Raw genomic sequence first — 23,680 nt, forward strand, 5'->3', positions numbered from 1 at the left:
TCCTGAGTGCAAGGAGGGCCCTGCGTGGCCATAAATATTTACCCTGGAGGCTCCTGTGCTGGCTGCCTCTGCTCATGCTTCCTTCAGCATGAATGTCTCACAACCCAGCACAGCTCTCAGCATGAGCTCACAGCAGCTGAAGAGGGCAGGGATAGATTAGAGATGATGGAGAATCCATCCCTGGCAGGCCCTGGCACAGGGTGCCCAGAGCAGCTGTGGCTGGCCCTGGATCCCTGGCAGTGCCCAAGGCCAGGCTGGACACTGGGGCTGGAGCAGCCTGGGACAGTGGAAGGTGTCCCTGCCATGGCAGGGGATGGAATGGGATGGGCTTTAAGGTCCCTCCCACCCATACCATTCCAAGATTCCATTATTCTAAACACCCCACTCCACCTTCCATGCCTTTTGCACAAGCCTGGGGTTCAATTTGCCAAACCTCACTCCAAGTCTCACAAGCAAAACAGGGACAAAGGCACCACAATGTGACAACACTCTTCAGCCCAGCCCCGTGCCCACCTGCTCCGGAGCCAAACTTTTGAAACCCTGCAAGATTTGCAAGCACTGGGCAGTTGTGGGAGCTGGATGCCCAAACCATGTTTTATCCATTCAAGGTATCAGTTCAGTGAATTTTAAACAGCTGTGCTGTAAAATGCAGGGCTGTTTAAAAAGTAAAAAAAAAAAAAAGCACTAAACTTTTTGTCACCTTTTCCATTTTACACCCACTTTCTTGTGGTTTCAGAGCTTGGCTGCTGTAACCTGTGGCTGAAGTCACCCTGGCCACTCCAGCAAGTGACACCCCTCATAAATGCTGAAAATGAGCAGGTTTGACCTCCTTTGGGCCTGATAGAAACACCAGATGTGTGACCACGGCCCAGAAAGCCAAGTGAGGTACAGCCATGCTCAGGAGGAACTTCCTTGCCTTTGGAAGTCAGGTTTTGTCTCTTGCAGTAGGAGCTGAGTGCTCGCTCCAGTGGCTCATCCCATGCCGGGTGTTTTCCCACCAGGACACCAGGCTGTGGTTCCTGCCATGTTTTTCTCCATCCCTCCACTCCTTAATCCAGAAGATTCCCTGAGCACAGTGGCAGAGAAGACCCCAGCTCTCCCTCCTCTCCTCTACTCTCCTCTCTGCAGGGAGAGCTTTAACTGCAGCAGGAAGAGCACATAAAATATTAATGCCTGAACTTGCCTGAATCCTGCAAGTTTTCCAGATTTCTACATCACTGGGATGAGCTGGACACATTCAGGCTGCCTTGGTGAGAAGCCTGGCACAGCCAATGCCCAGCTGGGAACACCATGCTGCTCCAGCTCCTGCTGCCCGCTTCCCATGTTCCCTGTTCCAGCACCTGGAATGCTGCCGTACGGATCACGTGGTTAGTCCAACTGAAAAGTGCTTTTATTCCTTTCCTCAAGTTCAATGTGCAGCCACACCAGTGCTCCTCAGGCTCTTTTTCCTTGGCCTTGATCCAGCACTCAGCCACCCATGTGCTCAGCCAGAAGTTAACAGAAAATTCCCCAAAAAGGGACTGATCCCAGAGTTTGGAGTTACCTCTGCCAGGAGTGAACAGGCACTCCCAGAGGTACAGCCTGTGAACAAGATCTTCAAACCCAGGAATAACTCTGCTGTCACTGCTTTTTAATAGGTACAAGAACGGGAATATGGGAAAATATTCCCCTTGGATGATCCAACACCAGGAAAATGTGACCCGAGACACACAGAGCAAGAGTTTAACCTTGTGTTTGTCACCAGTTGCTCCTGGTTTGCACAACACTGGAACTGTGTCCTGATGCCAAAAATATCCCCCAAACAAACTTGCTGGAATTGGAAAGAACTGCAGAGGGATTGTAAAGTTGCCCTCTCAGAGCTGCATTTCCCACTATTTTTTTTCTATTGGAAGTTATCTGCTGAGCTCTCCTGGAAAAACTTCATCACTGTGTTCAGAACACTGCACAGACTGTGAGGCCCTCCCTACTGTTTGCACACCCCACAGACTTTGTCCAAGTGGAAAAAACCCTGCATTTGCCTGCTTAAAAATAAGGATGGCAGAGTACAAAGCACAAAAAAAACCCCAAATTTCCTTTCCAGTTTATCCCCAAGTAACAGCACTCACAGCAAGACACCCCATTTCTGATGTAAATTGTGTTATCTAAACATATGGGCCAGAAATTTGATATCTAAGGTCCCTATAAATCCTTCAGAAATCCCTGTCCCTTTAGGACATGTGGGAGCTGCCAGCATTCCCCACCTGCCTCCAGCCTATGTTATCAGATCTATTGACCAACATTTCCCAGTACTGGACACTCCCCACAAGGGATTCCAGGGAATTGAGCCCTGCCAGTCAAACAGGCTCCAGAGGAGGAACGGTGACAGCAGGACCAGAAGAGCTGCCCAGGGCAGTGGTGGAGCCTCCATTCCTGGAGGGATTAAAAGCCGTGCAAATGTGGCACTTGGGGACACGGTCAGAGGTGGGAATGGACGGATTTGATGATCTTGGAGATCTTTCCCAAGTGATTCCACCATGCAGTGGGACGGGCCCTAGCCCAGGCAGTGCTGTCGCTCAGCAGGGCGGAGCTGGGAAGGAAGGTGCCTTTCCCTGGATTCTCTCCAGACTCCGCGTGCCGGCTCTCCGGGGGGATGGATGGAGGAGCAGGGGGGAGCAGGGAGGGCAGAGCGGGGAGCAGCGGCTGCACAGCACCGCTCAGCACGGGGCAGCTGCGGCGCCTCTCCCTGATCCCTCTGCATCCCGAAAGAAGGCAGGATCTCGGGGAAGCGAGAAGGAAGGAGACAGCAGGTGGCAGGAGTTAGCTGCGAGCGGGCAGCGGCCCCGGACCTGTGCGGAGCTGTGCCTGAGCCGCGGTAATGAGCAGACAACGGCGAGCCGGGAGAAATCATTGTAAAACACAGCGAGGCTTCGTGAGTCACTCTGCAAACAAAGAGAATTCATAACAGCAACCCCCAACTGCTCGAATGCTGCAGTGTTACTGTAACAACTACAGGATCAGAGAACCTCCCGAGCCGGAAGCCGCTCACAGGGACCATCGATCCAGCTGCTGCCCTGCACAGATCCCCAGCAATCCCACCCTGGGCATCCCTGGAGCGCTGTCCAAACGCTCCTGGAGCTCTGGCAGCCTCGGGGCGGGGACCCTTCCCTGGGGATCTGCACAGTGCCCAGCACCCTCCGGGGAAAGGACCTTTCACAATATCCAACCTAACCCTCCTCTGACACAGCTGCAGCTGTTCCCTGGGATCCTGTCCCTGGTCGCAGAGAGAATAAATTGGTGCCTGTCCCTCCACTGTGCCTCGGGAGGAGCTGCAGACCCTGGTGAGGCTCCTCTCAGCCTCCTCCAGGAGATACAAGCCCAGTGCCCTCAGCTGTTCCTCATATTTCCACTCCAGACCTTTCACCAGCTTCAGGAACCAGTGTCCCTGGATTAGCATTTCCCACCAGTAGTGGGATGTGGCAAAATTTGGCAAAAGGACTGAGAAACAGGAATGCGCCATGATTTGGATGTAATTCAGAGTCATTCGAGTCGTCATTGCCAGTCAAGTGGTTTCCATGAGAGCTGCAAAGCCCACAGTTTGCTCTGGAGTATGAAACACAAACACATTCCAGCCCAGCAGACCAGGCAGGCTCGGGGATTTTTGTTTTATGTTGGGAATTGACACTTTTCCCGAGGATGATAGCACTGACTCTCCAAGAAGGTTCACCATCTGCTTTGCCTTCCCAGAGTCATTCCTGAGGACATTACTCCCCATCTCCTAACTACAGTACCACCTTCATGATATCAAATGTTTCCAAAATATTTCCAGAGGTTTGGGCAGACTTTGTTAATTATAAAGCTCCTTTTTGAGATTCCATAAACAAGGAAAAATGCTGTTCCTTCCACCGCCTGGCCGCTCTCTAACGCTGCGCACCTGTTCCCCATTATCCGAACAGCTTGCTGCTTTCCTAAATAATCTCCGATGTGGAAAGGGCTGTGCTTGAAACCATCAGCACTTAATGGCCCAGGATGGGACCCAGGGAGCTGAGCACAGCCCTGGCAGGGGCTCAGGGCTCCCCGGGGTGACAGCTCACAGCTCCACAGGCATTACTGACCTTTTTCCCCTCCTGACCTTTTCCCACTTAGGGAAAACATTGCTACTCTGAGGAACCCCTTAAAAGTTCAAATCCCTCTGCTGGGTTTGTCCCTCATGTGGCTCCTGACTTTTTTATCCAGGTGAGGCCCCACCTCCAGCCCTGGGTCCAACTTCAGGAGGTTGGAAACTGCTAGAGAGAGTCCAGGTGGCCCCAGAACTGTTCCAAGGGCTGGAGCCCCTCTGGAGCCGGGCTGGGAGAGCTGGGGGTGCTCACCTGGAGAGGAGAAGGATCCAGGGAGAGCTCAGAGCCCCTGCCAGGTGGGCTCTCTCCCTCCAGGAGAGCTGGAAGGGACTGGGGACAAGGCCTGGAGGGACAGGACACAGGGAATGGCTCCCACTGCCAGAAGGGAAGCCTTCTGGATGGATGGGAGATTGGGAAGGAATTCCTGGCTGTGAGGGTGGGCAGGGACGGGGATGGAATTCCCAGAGCAGCTGTGGCTGCCCCTGGATCCCTGGCAGTGCCCAAGGCCAGGCTGGACATTGGGGCTCGGAGCAGTCTGGGACAGGGGAAGGTGTCCCTGCCATGGTAGGGGTGGAATGGGCTGATTTTTAAGGTGCCATCAAAGCCAGTCTGGTCTCTGGTTCCATGATCCCACAATCTCCAGAGCTCAGTGTCCCCACACCAAGGCAGCAGCCCCTGCAGCCCCTCCCAGCGCTGTCACAGCTGCCTGGCACAGGAGCCCGGCAGCACTGACTGAAGTGTTTCTAACAGAAGCTGTCAGCTGCTGCTAAACACATCATTAAGCCTCTGCATGTATCCAAAAGCAAAAATATATGTTTACTTGACTTTGTAATCTCTGAATAAAGAAGGTTCAAGGCCAGGTCGGACAGGCCTTAGTGCCCAAGGCCAGGCTGGACATCGGGGCTCGGAGCAGTCTGGGACAGGGGAAGGTGTCCCTGCCATGGTAGGGGTGGAATGGGCTGATTTTTAAGGTGCCATCAAAGCCAATCTGGTCTCCATGATCCCACAATCTCCAGAGCTCAGTGTCCCCACACCAAGGCAGCAGCCCCTGCAGCCCCTCCCAGCGCTGTCACAGCTGCCTGGCACAGGAGCCCGGCAGCACTGACTGAAGTGTTTCTAACAGAAGCTGTCAGCTGCTGCTAAACACATCATTAAGCCTCTGCATGTATCCAAAAGCAAAAATATATGTTTACTTGACTTTGTAATCTCTGAATAAAGAAGGTTCAAGGCCAGGTCGGACAGGCCTTGGAGCAAGCTGGGCTGGTGGGAGGTGTCCCTGCCCTTGGCAGGGGGTGGCACTGGATGATCTTTAAGTCCCTTTCAATCCAAACCATTCTGTGACTTTAATTCACTCTCTGTTCCTGTGGGTACAACAGAGACAGAACAACCAGAGCCCCTGCCCTGCTCACACCTGGAGCCCAAAACAGACCCACGAGCTGCTGCTGCTTCCTCTGCAACCCAAATCCACCTTCAGCAGAGCCCCGAGGTAAAAATGAGTCTCCAGAGCCCTCCAGCTCTCAGAACCCATCCAGCAGCACCCTGGGAGGCTCCTGGCTTGCACAGCAAATGTCAGGGATTGTATCCAGCACCATGCCAGGTTGGAGCAGCCACCAGGAGATAGTTGGAAAAGCACAGCAGGAGGTAAAAATGAGTTTGGATTCTCTCTTAGCACAAAGGGTTCCAAAAAACTTAATCCTTTTAATGTTTACTACAGATAAGCAGCTTGACATTATCCTGTAACAAGTGAACATCATGGGGTTGTTTTAAGTCCCCCAGAGAAGGAATCCAGAGTGCTTAAATCCAGTTGTTATTTTTCCAAATGTACATCCTGGGTTATTTTATCCTCTTCCAATGGTTCTCTGCCATTAATCTCTGGAAATTGCAAGGCACAGTCAAACAAAGCAGACACCCCGCCTGTATTTTTACTTCCTGAGCTTGGAAAGACATATGGATGTGAGCGTGATCATTCCCAACATGGGCAGCAATGCCATTTCCTAAGGGCTTTTTCCTCCTGAAAACATTCCAGCTATCAACTGATGGAGCAGTTGCTTCCTTTCTTACCCAGCTAAGGTATAACAAGATATGACTGGCACAGGGTGCCCAGAGCAGCTGTGGTTGCCCCTGGATCCCTGGCAGTGCCCAAGGCCAGGCTTGGAGCAGCCTGGGACAGTGCAAAGTGTCCCTGCACATGCCCACGATGAGCCTGAAGGTCCCTCCCAGTCCAGACTATCCCGGGATTCTGTGGTGCCGCTCCCTGTGCAGCACTGACAGCTCTGCTCACCCTCCAGGTGTTTCTGCCCAGCACCCTGCACCCACCCACGGCTCACCAGCACCAAATCTCCAGCACCAGCTGTGCCTTTGCTGCATGAAGAAGCCAGCTGAGTCTCCCCAGGGTGAAAGCTGCCCCTTGTCCCTGTGGGAAGTGCTGGAATGTCTCGTGGCCGGTGGGACAGGTGGCACAGGGACAGCACAGTGCTCCAGACATGGGATTTTGGCAGCACCTGCTCTGTGACACACTGCTGTCCCACGGCACAGATGTTTCCATTCCAGCCACAGGGCAGTGTTTACCCAGCCTGGCCTGGCTGCTCTGCTCTGTTCAGTGTCACTTCAGCTTTTCCAGCTTTCCCAGCTCCAGCCAAGCCCTGTAGCATTTCTCAGACTGTCTCTCCCAATCCACAGCACACGGATGTTGGAGGCTGCCTGCAGTGGCCTGGCTCATGTGACATGGACACTGCTGTTGTCTGGTGGGGCTCCAGGACACCTTCCAGCCCTTCTGCCTCTGGAGAAGCCTTGATCCCTGCCCAGAACCAGCATGGGGGGATAATTCCACCCAGCAAGTGGGAACACGGTGTCCAGCCCTGCCTTTCCCCCACTGGGACATTACCGGCAACAGAAGGGGAATTCCAGTCCTATATTCCATCTTTTACTGATGCATCTTCAAGGATCTCCTACCCCTCTAAAGTGCAACCTGCACTTAACTCCCTTCCCAGAGCCAAGCCTTCAGCACGTCTCCAGGGTCCCTTGCACAAACACCCTGTGCTTCCAGCACACAGGAAAGCACTCCCGGCTCCGCACGGAGCTGGAGCATCAGGAGGCTGCTGGCCAGAGCCAGGCTTTATTCCATCCTGCCCTTAAACAGAGATCCTGGCACAGCTCCAGAGGCACTTCTGCCTTTCCAAGCAGGGGGAAAGTCTGAGCTGCTTCATTCTGTCCAGCCCCACTTCACAGAGCTCCTCTCATCTGCTGTCAACCACACTGGAGACAGGAACAAAGTGACAACCGTGGTGACAACTTACAGACACCACAGAGTTTCCATTTCACCTGAGCTGAACAGGCAGCCTTTGAGGAGGAAGATTTACACATTTCCTGCACTAATGTTTCAAATTTCCCCATTCTTCCACGGTATCCAAAACTCCAGCAATGGGTGTGTGGAAAGCTGCTGTGCTCAGAAATGTATCCAGCCTTTCCACTTGATTAATGGAATAATTATTTGACCTGGTTTTTGGATTTATCTCCATAATTGGGATCCGTGGAGCCTGTCAGTAAAAACACAGTGAAATGTCCTAAGATGGTATTCAGATCTTTAAATCCTTTGGAGACTCGGCCTTTAACAATAATTAATCCAGCTGGGTACATTTCAGCAAAATTTCCCTTGCTTCACATCTCTCAAATGCCTGCACTCCCCATCTTCCCTATCCACGGGAAAGGACACTGTGATAGCAAATGTCAGAGCCCACGGATGTGATTCCAAGGGCAATCTTTTTCAGAGCTCTCATTGATCATTTCAGGGCCAGCAGAAGCTCGACGCAAAGGTTGCGTCATCCAGCTCCCGAGCATCTGCCACCTGCTGCTGTTTGAGGGGAAATCTGAGAGATGGAAAGTCCTGACCCTGTGGCACAAAGGGTTTGCTCTGCCTGAGGGGTTCAGCCATGGCTGGGAATGGCACCTGCTGTTCCCACACAGGGGTGTCACAAGTGCCTGAGGCAAAGGCCACTGAAGGGAACGGCTGAAGGACAACACTGGTGTAAAACCAAGAGGGGATAAAACGGACAGGAATAAACTGAGGCTGGAAATCAGTGGGAAATCTGTGCCTCGAGAGCAGCCAGAGCACTGAACAGCTTTCCTGTGGGAGTGATGGGGGTAAACACCAACTTGATGTTATTCCTGGTGGGACTAATAGTGTAACTTATGAAACATTGCTCCAGGGAGATCCTAAAGGCCCTTCCAGGGCCTAAAGGGACTCCCAGAGAGCTGGAGAGGGACTTGGGATAAGGAGTTGTTCCCTGGCAGGGTGGGCAGGCCCTGGCACAGCTGTGGCTGCCCCTGGATCCCTGGCAGTGCCCAAGGCCAGGCTGGACACTGGGGCTGGAGCATCTGGAACAGTGGGAGGTGTCCCTGCCAGGGCAGGAACGAGATGAACTTTAGGATCCCTTCCGATGCAAACCATTCCAGGATTCCACAATTCTGTGAAATGCCCAGCCCAGTTCTCGAGCAGGCAGAGCCAGGGAATACAAAGCCTGCCGGCCCAGACAGTATTTCCATAAATTTGCATTTTTCCCAAGGCCAGTGAGGCGGAAGGGACAGCTCTGCCTGCCCGCACTGCCTCCCCTCCTCCTCGGGCAGCTGCAAAACAAAAGGGGGAAAAAGAGGGTCAAGTTAAACCCCAGATTTTAATTTTCTGCCGTTAAATCACATGGTCTGCAATGAGCTTTAATCACTCAGGACAGCAAACTGGATTTACCAGAAGGGAAAGCTTCTCCAGCGTGGAGAGAAGTCAGAGATGGTGAGCAGCAAGAACAAAACCTTTTAAAGGAATGATTGTGAGGCCAAAAATCCAGGCAGGGTAAAACTCCTGCAGCACATTTCATGGGGTTTGTGCCAAATGGTGGGGTCAGGCAGCAAATCAAACCCTCTTGGGATGATTTTGCTGTGATGTAAAAACAGATAGAGCGCTGCTGGCACCCAAAATATCATTTAATAACACCATTAATGTTCCCTAGACCTGCAAATCCTCTCCAGACCTGCTCCGGGGCTCATTTTGATCTTCCTTAATTAATGATCCCTTAGAAGCTGTTTCATGTTGAAAATCACTTGCTGGAATCACTGTTTTGGAGTCACTTCCTCCAAACCATAAAGCTTTTCAAAAGAAATAAGAGATGTGGGGGCACTGAGCAAAATCAGCCCAAAACTGAAGTCTAAAACAAGTCATCAAATCCAGGAGCATCTAACAACACAACAAAGCAGCCACAGACACTTGGAAATTTGGGATGAATACAAGCAGAGCACTTGCTACAATTAATTAATGCTTAATTACACAGAAGGTGAAGTTTGCAGTGTGAGTAAGCACAAATGTGTGTGCCTGGCACAAAATCATTGTATCTGACTGCAGTTACAGCTTCATTCCTGAGCTAATGAGAAATGAGCCATCCTGGCTGTTTTAGACTATTGATAAAGGGTATTGATAAAGGGTTTGACCTGAGCTAATGAAGAATGAGTAGGCAGAGGTAATCGATGGCCAAAGTGGATCCATTTAAAAATATTGACTCACTGTGTGCAAACATTTGGGGTGGTGACACTTGTGGAGAGGAGGCACTGAGGGGTTACTCTGATGGGGGGGAAGAGATGTTGGAGTTCACTGATGGAACACAGGAGACAAAATACCTGGAATTAGTAAAACGCTGCTTAAAACACCTGAAATTATTGAGGAGCTGAATAAAACACCTGAAATTAGTGAGGATTTAGTGAAAACACCTGAAATTAATGAGGAGCTGATAAAAGCACCTGAAACTGGTGAGGAGCTGATTAGAACACCTGAAATTAGCAAGGATTTAGTGAAAACACCTGAAATTAGTGAAGATTTAGTGAAAACACCTGAAATTAGCGAGAAGCTGATATAAACACCTGAAACTAGTGAGGTGCTGCTGGGAACACCTGAATTAGTGAGGAGCTGATTAAAACACCTGAAATTAGTGAGGAGCTGATTAAAACACCTGAAATTAGTGAGGAGCTGATTAAAACACCTGCAATTATGAGGAGCTGCTGGACTAGACGGTGCCAGACCTTTCAGTGGTGCCACAGGCCAAGGAGCAATGGCCATACACGAAAACACAAATTCCACCTGAAGATGGGGAAGAACTTCCTTACACTGAGGGTGGCAGAGCACTGGAACAGCTGCCCAGGGAGGTCAGGGAGCTTCTCTCTGGAGGTGTTCCAAACCCACCCGGATGTGTCCCTGTGTCACCGCTCTGGGTGACCCTGCCTCCCACAGGAATCCGTCTCCGTTTGTCCTTCTCGGGCCAGCCCTGGGTTCCCAGGTCAGGAGATGTTTGTGGCACTGTGGGGATGTTCCTGGGGCTGGCTGCTGGCCAGTGCCAGCCCTGACAGCCTCTGGGAACCATCAGCATGCAGAGCCAGGGTGAGAGGCAAACAAGGGGCTTGTCCTGATAGCCCTCAGCCAGAGTGCAACGTGACAGTGTCTATTAATACCCCGGTGTCACCCCGCAGAACAGCTGACCCAGGGGACAGCAAATGCCACACAGATAGCCAGGGCCTGCTGGTGATCATGTGAGGAGCAAACAAGATAAGGAGAAGGCAACAAAACCCTCGTGTCAAAGCCTTCTGTGCTGAGCACTCGGCCAAAACAGTTGGGGTTTGCCTTGTGCCAAGGCGCTGCTGTGTTTGGGCAAGGGAGGCTGAGCAGGGCTCAGGGCAGGAGCGAGGGCAGCAGTGTGTGCCAGCCTGGGGAGCTGGGCAGGACTCACCAAGCTCAGGTGAGGGATTTATTGCTGCTCACAACACATCCATGATGGCTTTTTACTGTGCTCTTGCAAGGGATGTTCTCTGGGATTGAACTTAAACCCGTCAGTGCTGTTAAGTGGCCACTCACAAACCCAAATTCTGGCTAAATTTGTACCTGCAGTGAGTAAATACATGATGAACCCCAATCCTTTTCCATGAGGGGGAAGCAAAAAGCCACTGAGACAGCCTGAGAATGCAGCCATGGCCACACTGGTGGCTCTGGTCACCCTGTGACTGCCCTGGGGTGGCAGAGAGGCAGCAGTGCCACCTCAGGCACACGTGCTGAGGGCAGCTCCTGCCAGGAGCAAAGCTCCCTCCAGCAGCAAGACCTGAAGGCTGCGTGCCTCGAAGACATCCAGAGCTGGCCTAACTCCTAAGGCACAGCAAATCTGTGAGTAGAAAACATAACTCAGCTCCTGATTGAGTGGAATGGCTGAGTTAATAAAGCCTGGTGCTTCATCCCAGCAGAGCCTCCTGCAGAGCTCCTTCCCCACAATCATCTCAATGGATCCCTGCTCCTGAACCTCTTCCCGGCTCAATGGGGCCATTGAAGCCCAGAATAGCTGCACTGCTTGTGCTGCATCCTCACAAGAGGATGAGACTCTTGCTGCAGCCTAAGAAAGAAAAATCACTTAGCACAAATCAGCTCTTTTAAAACCACTGATTAAATAGATATTCACAAGGCAGAGCACAATGGTTTGGATGGAGCCATTGCAACCCATTACACAGCTCCTCATTCATGCCCAGGAGAGCTTTTCCTTTGCTTCTCAAATAACAGGAGAGGAAAAGAAGCCATGGGAAAGATATTAAACTGCATAAAAATAGGTGACAGGCAAATTTACAAACTTGGAGAAGCAGAGAGAGACAGGATTTGGGCTGGCAGTCCTGGCTGCCACTGTCCCCAGCCGGGAGTCTGGAGCCCTGCAGATCCAGCTTGAGAAACTCCACCTCTTCTGAAGGGAGCATGGAATGCCAGAGTTTATTGAAGGGTGACATGAGGGGCTGGTCAACACTCAGAAACTCCATCTCTGATTCTGTATAGATCCAAAGAGCTGCTGCAGGGCTGGAGCCCCTCTGGAGCCAGGCTGGGAGAGGGGCTGGAGAGGAGAAGGATCCAGGGAGAGCTCAGAGCCCCTGGCAGGGCCTGGAGGGGCTCCAGGAGAGCTGCAGAGGGACTGGGGACAAGGATGGAGGGACAGGACACAGGGGATGGCTCCCAGTGCCAGAGGGCAGGGCTGGATGGGACACTGGGAATTGGGAATTGTTCCCTGGGAGGGTGGGAAGGTGGGGGATGGAATTCCCAGAGCAGCTGTGGCTGCCCCTGGATCCCTGGCAGTGCCCAAGGCCAGGCTGGACACTGGGCTTGGAGCAGCCCGGGACAGGGGAAGGTGTCCCTTCCACAGCAGGGAAGGACAGGGTGATTCCATGATTCCATGGAATGTTTCCCCTGCCTGTGGATCCCTGCAGCCCCTCCCAGCCTGGATGAAGAACTGACCTTTGTCAGCCTCACACAATTCCTCCTCCACAGCTGCTGCGCTGCCAGGTCAGATCTCATGGAAGGTGACAGTTTCTTAGAGCTTTGACAATTTCCTGTGTCTCCTCAGGAAAACATGGTTGGGTTTTTTTTTTTCCTGCCAGAACCCACTTTTTAACACTCTTAATCTGAAATAAACCCATCATATTCCATCTGTCATCAACTGGGCTTTCATTCCTGGAGCTAAACTGGTCTGGGAGAGCAGCAGTGAGGGCAGAGTTTAATGGAATAATTCTTACACTGCACAATTTGGATGCAGCAAAGCAAAAGGGGGTCAGCTTGTTCTTCCAGCCTCCACTCCAACCAATTTAATGTCTTTATGGATGGAAAATGTCGGAGCCTTTTGTGATCTGAGGGAAACTGGGACATTCAATACAGCCCCACTTTGGGCCTTCACTCACAGACCTCAATTCCTTCAGCCAATATTTATTCTCTGGATTTTCCAGAGTTCTTTTATGCACTTAAATGGAGAGACACAGACAGAGCCTCTCCTTCAGTGCCACTGTGCCCCAGTAAATCTCTGTCCTCCTGAGTGTCCCTGAGTGCCAAGAGCTGGGATCCAGCTGCTCCCTCTGGTTCCAGTGTCCCCCAGCCCTGGAGGTGGTCCCAGGGGACTGGAGATTTATCCAGCTCCAGCACTGAGGTGGAATCACACAGAACCACGGAGCTGTGTCTGCCCCTCGCTCGGGGCCACAAGGAAAGGTTTGTTTAGGAGAACAAGAGGATTTTGGTCCCAAATCCAGTCTCAGACCAAACTGAGTCACTCACCGAGCCTCTCTGTGCGCTCAGCCTTTCCCTGCCCCGCTTTGCAAGGCTCAGCTCAGCCGCCACAGCTTGGAATTTTCCCTGGCGTCAGCCTGGTGGTGAAATCATTCCCGATCCCTGTGATGTCACCGGCCCCAGTGCCCCGGGGCTTTGGGGAGCCGGGAAGCGCTGACGTGGTGGGAATTCTCCTTTAGCTGACACAGGGATGAGCTGGGAGAAATTCCTGCCTGCGCTTCCTCCGGCTGCCTTCAGGATCTTCCCCTGCGCGTTTCCCGGTGAAGTTTGTTCAGGCTCAGCCTGCCAATCCCACCCAGCCCAACGCTCAAGGAATGTTCCAGGGGTTCCTGGAGCTGGACACAGCTGGGCAAGGGACACTGAGCCACTGATCCCATGGATGGCAGAAGGGACTTGCAGAGGGAATGGTTCCCAAAAAACAAGAGCAGGGACCAGGGACTCTGAGACCATCGGGAATGGGATGGCTCATTCCTTACCCACCTGGGATACTGGAAAAATTTCTTAATGGAAGGGTTCTCCAGCCCTGGCACGGCTGCCCAGGGCAGGGTGGAGTCCCCATGCCTGGAGGGCTTTAAAATCCCTGTGGATGTGGCACTTGGGGATGTGGAGCAAGGTTGGACTCGATGATCTGAGGGAGGTTTTCCAACCTAAACCACTCCATGATCCTACATGATCTTGGGGGGAAAAAAAAGTCTCATTTGAAACAGCCAATAGGAGCTCGAGTGATGCACCTGAGACAGACCCATTCCAATACCCACCTTCAGACTTTGAATTAATCTCTCCTTCCAAACTTATTGCCAAAGCATCCTTAAATGCCTCTTCCTAAGGGAGTGATAAAAATTGACCAGCAAAGTCAAAACAGAGCATAGAATAAAGATTACAGCCAAATTATCCACGATCAGTGTAAGAATAATAGACTTCCCTAAGAAAACTGGACACTGAAATGTGATTTAGAGCTTTCCAAGAGCTCTGCCAGCTCACCCTCCGTGTGACTTCTGGAATACTCAGGCTGTGATGAGTTTATAGCATAGTTCTGAGATTATAAATTGAAGGATGTGACTTTTAGCTCTTTTATTGGGGATTAAAACTAAGAAATATTTATCCAACCTCCTCAGCAAAGCACAAGTGGAGCCTGTCAGGAGCCAGATCCCCAGCTCTCTGCTTTTAGCTCTCCTGGATGCCACGGAGCAGGATCCTGATTCCACTGAGCATGGGGCAGAGACTCTGCTTCCCACAGGGCTGGAAAGGGGCACACTGGGCTGGGAATGCTGCTCCAGAGCTCCAGGGGCTGTGGGTGGCACCAGGAGCACCCCCAGCTCCTGTTCCAGGAGCCTCAGAGAGGGTTTCACGCCCACTTTCCTCTCTTTTTTAGGAAGAAGGGTTTGCCAATAATCTCCTCTCACTTCTGGGATGAGCAGGCACGGGCAGTGCCGGTTGTTCATGGAACACGCAGAGCTGGGGGAGGGCAGCACTCCCTCCCTACAAACCCCTGGATCTCCTCATCCCTCTCTGGGATGAGCCAGCGTTTGGGAGACATGAGGACAACTCCAACAGCTACAGATCCAGCCCTTCTCCCACCCAACCAGCCGGGAACTCCCACATGGAATTCCCCTCCTGCCAACTTCCAAGGCCAGATGATTTCATCCCAAACATTTGTTTATAAACTTCCAAACCCGTAAACGAGGAGCGAAACAGTTCCACCAAAAAATAAAAAAAAAAAAAAAAAAAAAAAGAGCCATTCCCGCTAAAGCCAAACAAAACAAACACAAACAAGAAAAGATCGAATCTCTCCCTTCTCCTCACATAAAGTCATTCCCAGGATTTCATTTGAAAATCCAGGAGTGTGCTGCGAAGATTTTGTAATTACAAACCAATAAGAGAAACCATCCAGGAGGAATAATTACATAATTCCTAGCTGAACTGGCTGCTCAGAAGAATTCACAGCCTGGAAGAGCCGTAATAAATAGCTCCTCATCTCCTGGCTGCTGCTGCAGCTGATGAGTCACGGCTGTTCCCGGGATGCGATCCCAGAATATCCTGCTCCTGTGTGTGCTGCATGGAGAATCAGCCAGCAGGGGCTCGCTGCTCAGTGCAACAGCTCCGGGTCAGCACTGATGTGGCCGTGCCATAAAAACAGAACCGGGCAGTGTTTTACTGCATGTGGGGAATGGGAATATTTCGGTGGAATTCAGGGAATGGGGCAGGCCCGGCCTGGAGGGCTCTGCTGCCATCCCAAGGATTGGCACGGCCTTAACTGACCCCAGGGGATTTCAGGGAATGACTCCCAATGCCACACTTCTGTCCTGGCAGCAGAGGAGATCCTCCTGCAGTAAAACCATCGAGAGAGAGAAAAATAGCCATGGAATCAGGAGAACATAAGGGAACAGGTCCAGGCATGGGATACAGGGAATCCAACAGGAAGAGACTGTAAAGGCTTGGAGAGCTGGGAATGCCCAGCCTGGAGAGGAGAAGGATCCAGGGAGAGCTCAGAGCCCCTGGCAGGGCCTGGAGGGGCTCCAGGAGAGCTGCAGAGGGACTGGGGACAAGGCATGGAGGGACAGGACACAGGGAATGGCTCCCACTGCCAGAGGGCAGGGATGGATGGGACACTGGGAATTAGGAATTGTTCCCTGGCAGGGTAGCCAGGGACTGGGATGGAATTCCCAGAGCAGCTGTGGCTGCCCCTGGATCCCTGGCAGTGCCCAAGGCCAGGCTGGATGGGTTGGGAGCAGCCTGGGACAGGGGAAGGTGTCCCTGCCCAGGGTGTCCCTCCATCAGGGGTGGAATGTAGGGTCCCTTCCAACCTAAACCAGTTTGGGATTCTATGATAATGCACAAGGAGAGGGGTTTTTTTCATCCCAAAAGGAAACTTGGGATGTTCCCAGTGTTCTTTGCAGTGAGTGTGTAGGGAGGTGAAGGCAGCAGCTGCACTTTGAGATGTGCATAAACACCAGGAGATGAAAGAGCAGAACCTGTTTGGAAATGAGGTTGTGACGTCAGATGGGGAAAGGCCTTTCTTAGCCCTGTCACTCTGCCAGCCTCCCCCACGTGGGGATCTGTCCTACAATTCCAAAAGAACCCTGATATTCCCTGGGAGTGGTAAACTTGGTGTGGCACTGAAGGTCAGAGAACACACGCAGGTACCTGACAGCTAATTACACAGCTACAGGGATTTTAATTGTATTATGAAATCCCAGAATGATTTGGGTTGGAGAGACCTTAAAAGTCATCCCAGTGCCACCCTTGCCATGGCAGGGACACCTCCCACTGTCCCAGGTGCTCCAGCACCAGGGCTCCTGCAGGTTCCCCAGCCCTGCCTCGTGCTGGATCTGCCTCGTTTGCTGCTTCCAGCCCCGAGCTCCTGAGAGCTGCTCTGCCTTCCCAGGAAAGACGTCAGCGCTGCCCTAGATACCGAGGCTGCTGCTCCACACGGCCCTTCCCAGACATCCCCTTTATTTCTCTGATATTCCCTGCATTTTTGGCTTCATCCTCACTTCACCTTTCCTGCTACCCACGTCCAGCCCTTCCCACTCCCTCTCCTCCTCCAACACACAGCAAACCGAGTTTTTATTTCTCATTTCTCCAACCTTTCCACCCCAGGATTCCTCCTCATTCCCCTGCAGATCAGAATCCCTCCTGGCTGGGTGATCCCAGCTCCTGGAGCTCCTGTCCTGGTGGGATCCCATGGATGCTCCTCATGGATTTCTCACTCCCACCCTCAGCTCCAGCCCCAGCCCCCCTGATGGGAGCCTCAGCTCGAAAGCTCCAAGTGGTTTTTGTGCTCTCCTAAAAGCCATAGATATCCTGTCTGCCCAAGGCAGCTCCTGTCCCATTCCCTGCCTCCCAGGAAGGATCCCACCCATCCCAGCTGCTGTGCTTAGCTCCTGCTGGGGCTTCCCAGCATGGCCCAAACCCCTGGAATATAAAAGCTCCAGATTTCCCTTGGAATCTGCTGCTTCCATGGGGCAAATCTGCTTTTTTTGGCAGCTATCCATGGCAAAGGTTAATCCTGTGGGAGCAAGAATCCCCACCATTACCTGGGCATCTTTTCCAGTCATATTTGCTTTTCCCAGTCCTCTGGTTTTTCTGTATTCCTACCCAAAAAATCATCAAAGAATGCAATAATTCCAGGAGTTTATATCATCAACCCGTCATGTTTCATCCATGGCTCAAAGGAATCCAACCCTTTGGATTAATTCACTTCACTCCCATTTCAACAGCAACACCTATGGCCTCCATCCAAGGAAACAGGGATAAACATCAGGCTGGGATATCCTGGAGCTTCCAGGGAACACTGAGCCTCATTCCCTCACACTCAGTGGGAGCACAGCCTGGGATGTTTCCTAGAATCCCCCAATCCTGTGATCCAGCAGGTGCCTGGGCAGCAAAGGGAAGTGGAAGGGAATTGCCCTAATCCCAAATTCCACATGTACCATTTCTATTACAACCCCAATTTCCTGCTGATATCCAATCCAGGCAAACCTGAACAGCCAGAAAATGAAATGTGGGAATGTTCCATCAGAAAAGTGGGAATTTTCATGAAGTTTCAGAGCTGTGGTAACCACCACAGAATTCGGTTTAGTCTTCTTGTTGCTCCTTACTGGAATTGTTCAAGTTTATTTGGAATTAACATGGAAATACAAACACCTGAGGGAGGCACAGCAAAAATTCCTTACAGCCTCCCACTGCAATCCCAGGGATGATTCCAGAGCTGGGCCAAGCTCCCCCTGCCCGGGATGGAATCTGCCCAAAAAGTTCCTGGAGAAACAGAGTTAATTTCAGGAATAGACCCAGAAGCCTGATTTCAGGATAAACCCAGGAGCTGATTTTGGGATAAACTCAGGAGCTGATTTCAGGAATAAATCTGGGAGCTGATTTCAGGATAAACCCGGGAGCTGATTTTGGGATAAACCCAGGAGCTGATTTCAGGATAAACCGGGGAGCTGATTTTGGGATAAACCCCGGAGCTGATTTTGGGATAAACCCCGGAGCTGATTTCAGGATAAACCGGGGAGCTGATTTTGGGATAAACCCCGGAGCTGATTTTGGGATAAACCCCGGAGCTGATTTTGGGATAAACCCAGGAGCTGATTTCAGGATAAACCCGGGAGCTGATTTTGGGATAAACCCCGGAGATGATTTTGGGATAAACCCGGGAGCTGATTTTGGGATAAACCCGGGAGCTGATTTTGGGATAAACCCAGGAGCTGATTTTGGGATAAACCCCGGAGCTGATTTCAGGATAAACCCGGGAGCTGATTTCAGGATAAACCGGGGAGCTGATTTTGGGATAACTCAGGAGCTGATTTTGGGATAAACCCAGGAGCTGATTTCAGGATAAACCCGGGAGCTGATTTTGGGATAAACCCCGGAGCTGATTTTGGGATAAACCCAGGAGCTGATTTCAGGATAAACCGGGGAGCTGATTTTGGGATAAACCCCGGAGCTGATTTTGGGATAAACCCCGGAGCTGATTTTGGGATAAACCCAGGAGCTGATTTCAGGATAAACCCGGGAGCTGATTTTGGGATAAACCCGGGAGCTGATTTTGGGATAAACCCACGGTGAAGCCGCAGTGCCCTGCCCCACCTGCTCTTCCCGAGCCCAGCAGCCTCCAGGCTCTGTTTGTTTTGTTTTCTCTCTGCAAAGGCTCCATTTTCCACTTGGCAGGAGAGCCCAGGGTTAGCCAGGAGCAGCCTCTTCCCGAGGAAACACCCGTGGCTGCTCAGGGATGGTCCTTTGGAAAGGAATCCACGCGTGGCTGGGAGCCCCTTCAGCATTCCCAAGGGACCCTGAGGGGCTCAGGGGGCCCAGGAGCAGCCTGGGCTGTGGGAGGTGTCCCTGTCACAGGATGAGATTTAAGGTCACTCCCAAGCCAGACCATTCCAGGACTCTGGAATGCCTGCCGGTGGTTTCATCCCAACCAGGGGCATCCAGTGGGTCTGCAGAGTTCCCCTGATCCCTTCCCTGCTCTCCAACCTCTGTATCCCAGATGTTTTCCCCTCATCACCAGGGTGAATAAACTTGGGAGCTTAATTTTCCATAGCGCTACAGAGAACGAAGATAATTTGATTTATCCCTACACAGTTTTCCGCTTCCCTGCTGCGTCCTGAGACCTCATCCCGGCCACGTTTCCCTCACTAATTCCAATTTTCCCAGCATTTCCCACTCCCGTGCCCCGTGGGGGCTGAGGAGATGCTGTCCTGTGCTCAGAAAGGCTGGGTGAGCTGGGACAATCCCTGAAAAGCCACAGGATCTGTGGGATGAGGGCTCCCGGCAGGAATCCATCAGCTCGGTGGCACGGGCTGGTTCCCGCGGAGCTGCTCTGCAGCATTCCCACATTGAGACAATTAACACGTTTTTCCCAGGCTCTTCCTTCCAACAAAAAGCTAAAAAAAGCGAAACTGCTCTGAAAGGCTCGCAGGCATTTTCTGCCCTAGAATTTAGAGTTACATAAAAAAATATGAGATTTATAAATGAGTTTACATTAAAAAAACAACAAAAGCACCCAAGTAATTTGGGCTGGGGAGAAACAGACCCTATAAAATGATGAATAGACCCTATGAAATGATTATTAAACCACTTTTTAAGCCAAACAATAATTTTGCCACTTGGAAATTTGCTTTTTTTTTTTTTTTTCCCCCGAAAAAAAAAAAAAAAAAAAAAAAAGAAAACTCCTCCATTAAGGAGCAGCGTTAGCGCTTTAACGCATCCCTAATATGGCTGTAGTTAATTGTGCTGGACAAAGGCGATTCCCTGGGCGCCGGGGAGGTTTTTTGGGAGCAGCCCGGGGCTGGAGCGGTGCCAGGGCAGGGATGTGCGGATGCTCCCATTCCGCCGCTCCATTGACGTCAGCCGGAGCTTTCAAAGCACGTCTGAACTCGGCGAGGAAAGGCTGAAAAACCTGGCGGCTCCTCCAGCGGAACGAGGCCTTTTTCTCCTTCCCGAACCTTTTGCTGGTTTGTTTGCCTTTCTTCGCACCCTTCATCGAGTTTTTCAATCGAACACAACACGATTAAAGTGAGCAGCGAGGGTCAGCCCCAGCTGCCTCGGCCTCAGCTCCTGGGATGAGAGGATTTTCAAGGCTCTTCCCAGCCCACAGCAGGCTGGGATTCTGTGATAAAGTGAACCAAGACAATGCAAACGCTGTGAAGGACACTCTGTGTGCCTCCGAAGGGGATGGAATGGCTCCTTGCACTGGTGTTCACACGGCTTAGGGAATGATTTTCCAACCCTCATTTAAAAAAACATTTCATAGTGCATGGAATGAAGGTGTTCTGTGATATGAGCTGGGCTCGACCCTCTGGGTCACTTCCAGCTCAGGATATTCTCTGATTCCAGGACTCTGTGATTCCAGGATTCCATTCTTCCATCATTCCATGATTCTATTATTCCACCATTCCATCATTCTAAGCTCCAGAATCTTTCTTTCTGTAGTGGCTGCCCTCAGCATGAGCAGCAAAGACATTCCCTGTCTGGTCCTAGAGTTCAATCCCTCTGCCAGAGCCCCGATTTCCCAGGGCAGTGGGAACAGCAGAGGGGTGATGATGATGAGGATGATGGCTTTGGGATTGCAGTTTGGAGGGAAAGGTTTTTAATCACACCTGGGTTCCTTTGAGAAGTTCTGAGGAGGCTGCTGTGGAAGTCAGGGTGGGGAAAAGCACCAGAAAATCCTTTGTTTAGTTTTTAGGATTAAACTTGGGCTGAGCTTTGGGCCTGGGGAGCAGAGGGAATTCCTGACATCCACCTGCCCTGCTCTGTGTTGGGAAGGGAACTTGGACACAGGAGGCACCTGGATTTATCCCTGCAGAAGAACTGGAGCACAGCAGGTGCCTGGGAATGTGGCCCAGCCCCTGGAAAAGCTCTGCCATTATTCCCACCTTCCAAGGGGATAAATTGCAGGGGCCTGGCCCAGCAGGAGTGGGAGCTGCTCTCAGGATGGCAGAGCTGGAAAGCACAAGCTGTGCAGGCCATGTTGAAACAGAACAATTCACTGAACTTTGGGATTCTTTGTGTGTGACAAACTCCAGGTCAGCAGGAAGCCCGAATTTCCCTTATTAAATTTCTCTTCTTTCTCCTGGAAAGAAGAAAAGAAACCCCTTTCCCATCATGCTGAGTGCCTGAGATTGGCTAATCTGCCAGGGAATTGGAGCTAAAAGAAATCCATATCCCAGTTATTAGCTCCTGGAGAAGAGGGTTAGGAAAGAAATCCTGATCAGGCTTTCAGAACAGGAATCTCATTCCTAAGCCTGCTAAGATGCAAGAGTGGAAAAAGCCCCAGAACTTCTTAGAAATGCTGAGAGCTGAGTTTGCATTCGCAGGATCCTGGAATGGCTCAGCCTGGAAAAGGCCTCAGGAACATCCCATCCCACCCCTGCCATGGCAGGGACACCTTCCCATGTCCCAGGCTGCTCCAGCCTGGCCTTGGGCACTGCCAGGGATCCAGGGGCAGCCACAGCTGCTCTGGGAATTCTATTCCAGGGCCTGCCCACCCTCACAGGGAACAATTCCTAATTCCCAGTCTCACATCCATCCCTGCCCTCTGGCTCTCCCTGGATCCTTCTCCTCTCCAGGTGAGCACCCCAGCTCTCCCAGCCTGGCTCCAGAGGGGCTCCAGCCCTGCAGCAGCTCTGAGGCCTCCTCTGGAGTTGTTCCAGCAGCTCCAATTCCTCCTGGAGTCACACAAACCCAAGAAAGTCATCCTGGGGCCTCCAGTCCTCCCTGGCTGTCACCTCTCCCAAGGGATGCTCACTGGAGATGCCAAACCAGGCTGGGGAGCAGCTCCTTCACCCTGAGGGTCTCTGCAGCCAGGGGGGACTCGGACTGTGCCTCTTGGACAAGGCAAGGAGCAGGAGGAGGAGGAGGAGGAGGATAGCTTGGAAAAACAGCTCTGTGTGCATGACAAGCAGAGATGTCCCTGAACTCAGCTGAAAAGTTTCCCATCCCAGTGAAGCTACCCAGATCCTTTCCCTGGAAGTGAAGATAATGAATGGAAATATGGAAATATAAATACATCAGCCTCTAACTCTTATCTTCTGCCTTTCAAAAGCAGCAGGAAAACACAGCCAGGAACGACTTGAAAAGACCCAGCCTGAGGAGAAGGGAAAGGTCACTAAATACCAAGAATGAAATACCAACCCCTTGCTCCCCCAGAGCCCCTCCACATCCAGCTCCCCACAGCCAAACGCTGCCAGTTAAATCCCATCACTTGCTCCCCAGCTCCTTGCAGGCAGGCATTGTCTCTGCTGCAGACACAGCGAGTTCTTTGTGCTTCCTCCAGGCTCTTGTGAGCGCAGGAGAAATATTTGGCCTCTCCTTTTCTAAATTGTGCCTACAGATTTCAGAGTTCTGTCTCTCAAATCTACCTGCTGCATATAAATCATCGCTTTGTTGGAAATCCTGCCTATTTATAGGAGGCTGCGGAATTAATCCGTCAGGAGAACAGAAATGGTTTAAGATCCAGCTGAAATCCATGGAAATAAGGTGACTGGAAGGTTTAACCCACAGATCTGGAGAGTGTTAATTCCCAGAGCATTTTGAAAGTCAATATAAAAAATCAAAGTGAAATTTTTGTCCACGAAATGATGGGAAATCGGACTCTGCTCCCAGGAAACAGTGACAGGACAACAGGAGACAGCTTTAAGTTGTCCCAGAGGAGGTTTAGATTGGATATTTGGGAAAATTTCTTCCTTTCCAGCCCTGGTACAGCTGCCCAGAGCAAGGATGGAGTCCCCACCCCGGGAGGGATCTAAAAGCCCTGTGGATGTGGCACCTGGGGACACGGGTGGCCTTGGCAGTGCTGGGGGACTCGGTGGTCTCAGGGGGCTTCTCCAACCTCAGTCGTTCCATGATTATGGTGCCACATTATGGAAAACCCCTCCAGCCCCACATGCAAGTGCCACAGCTGAGCCTGAGCCAGGGAGCAGAGGGAGCCAAGGTCAGGGTGACTCCTGGCCCGTGGTTATCACTGCGCTGATAAATCTGTTTATATCCCAACACAAAGATATTCCTGCCACTCCAGCTGCTATCTGGGAGCTGTGGCCTCTCCAAGATTCCTGAGCTGTCAGAAATCCTGGGATTTGATCCCACCACTTCACCTCAGGACAGAGTTTCTGCTCCCTCCCCTGCCAAAGCCCAGCCTGAGTCTGGGGCCGTCCCCATGAACAACCACGAATTCCCACATTGCTCCAGCAGGAATTGCTCTCTCTGATGGTGCAATCCCAGCTGCCATTTCCCCAAAATGAGTTCCTAGCCCCATTCCCAGCCATGAGCACAGAGCAGAGCCTTCCCCTCTGCAGCCCAAAGCAGCAGAGACCAAGGCCCCACAGGGTCCATGAGGGGATGGAAGCCAGCAGCTCCTCTCCTGGGCCTGGGGAGAACGTGGAAGCTAAAGGTCATCCATGGAATCATGGAAAGGTTTGGGAGACCGAAAGTTCAGCTAAACCCACCCCTGCCATGGGCAGAACTCCTTCCC

The 23,680-nt window shown here is 51.8% G+C and overlaps 1 protein-coding gene across 2 annotated transcripts in view; it reads right to left on the bottom strand.

Moving 5' to 3' along the window:
* PDE4B (phosphodiesterase 4B) overlaps nt 1-23,680 on the bottom strand; it is a 134,463-nt gene that overhangs the window by 59,700 nt on the left and 51,083 nt on the right. The window lies entirely within an intron of this gene.

The sequence above is a fragment of the Onychostruthus taczanowskii genome, unplaced genomic scaffold, assembly GCF_017590055.1.
Source record: "Onychostruthus taczanowskii isolate IOZ18803 unplaced genomic scaffold, ASM1759005v1 scaffold7, whole genome shotgun sequence".
In the NCBI taxonomy this organism is placed as follows: Eukaryota; Metazoa; Chordata; class Aves; order Passeriformes; family Passeridae; genus Onychostruthus; species Onychostruthus taczanowskii.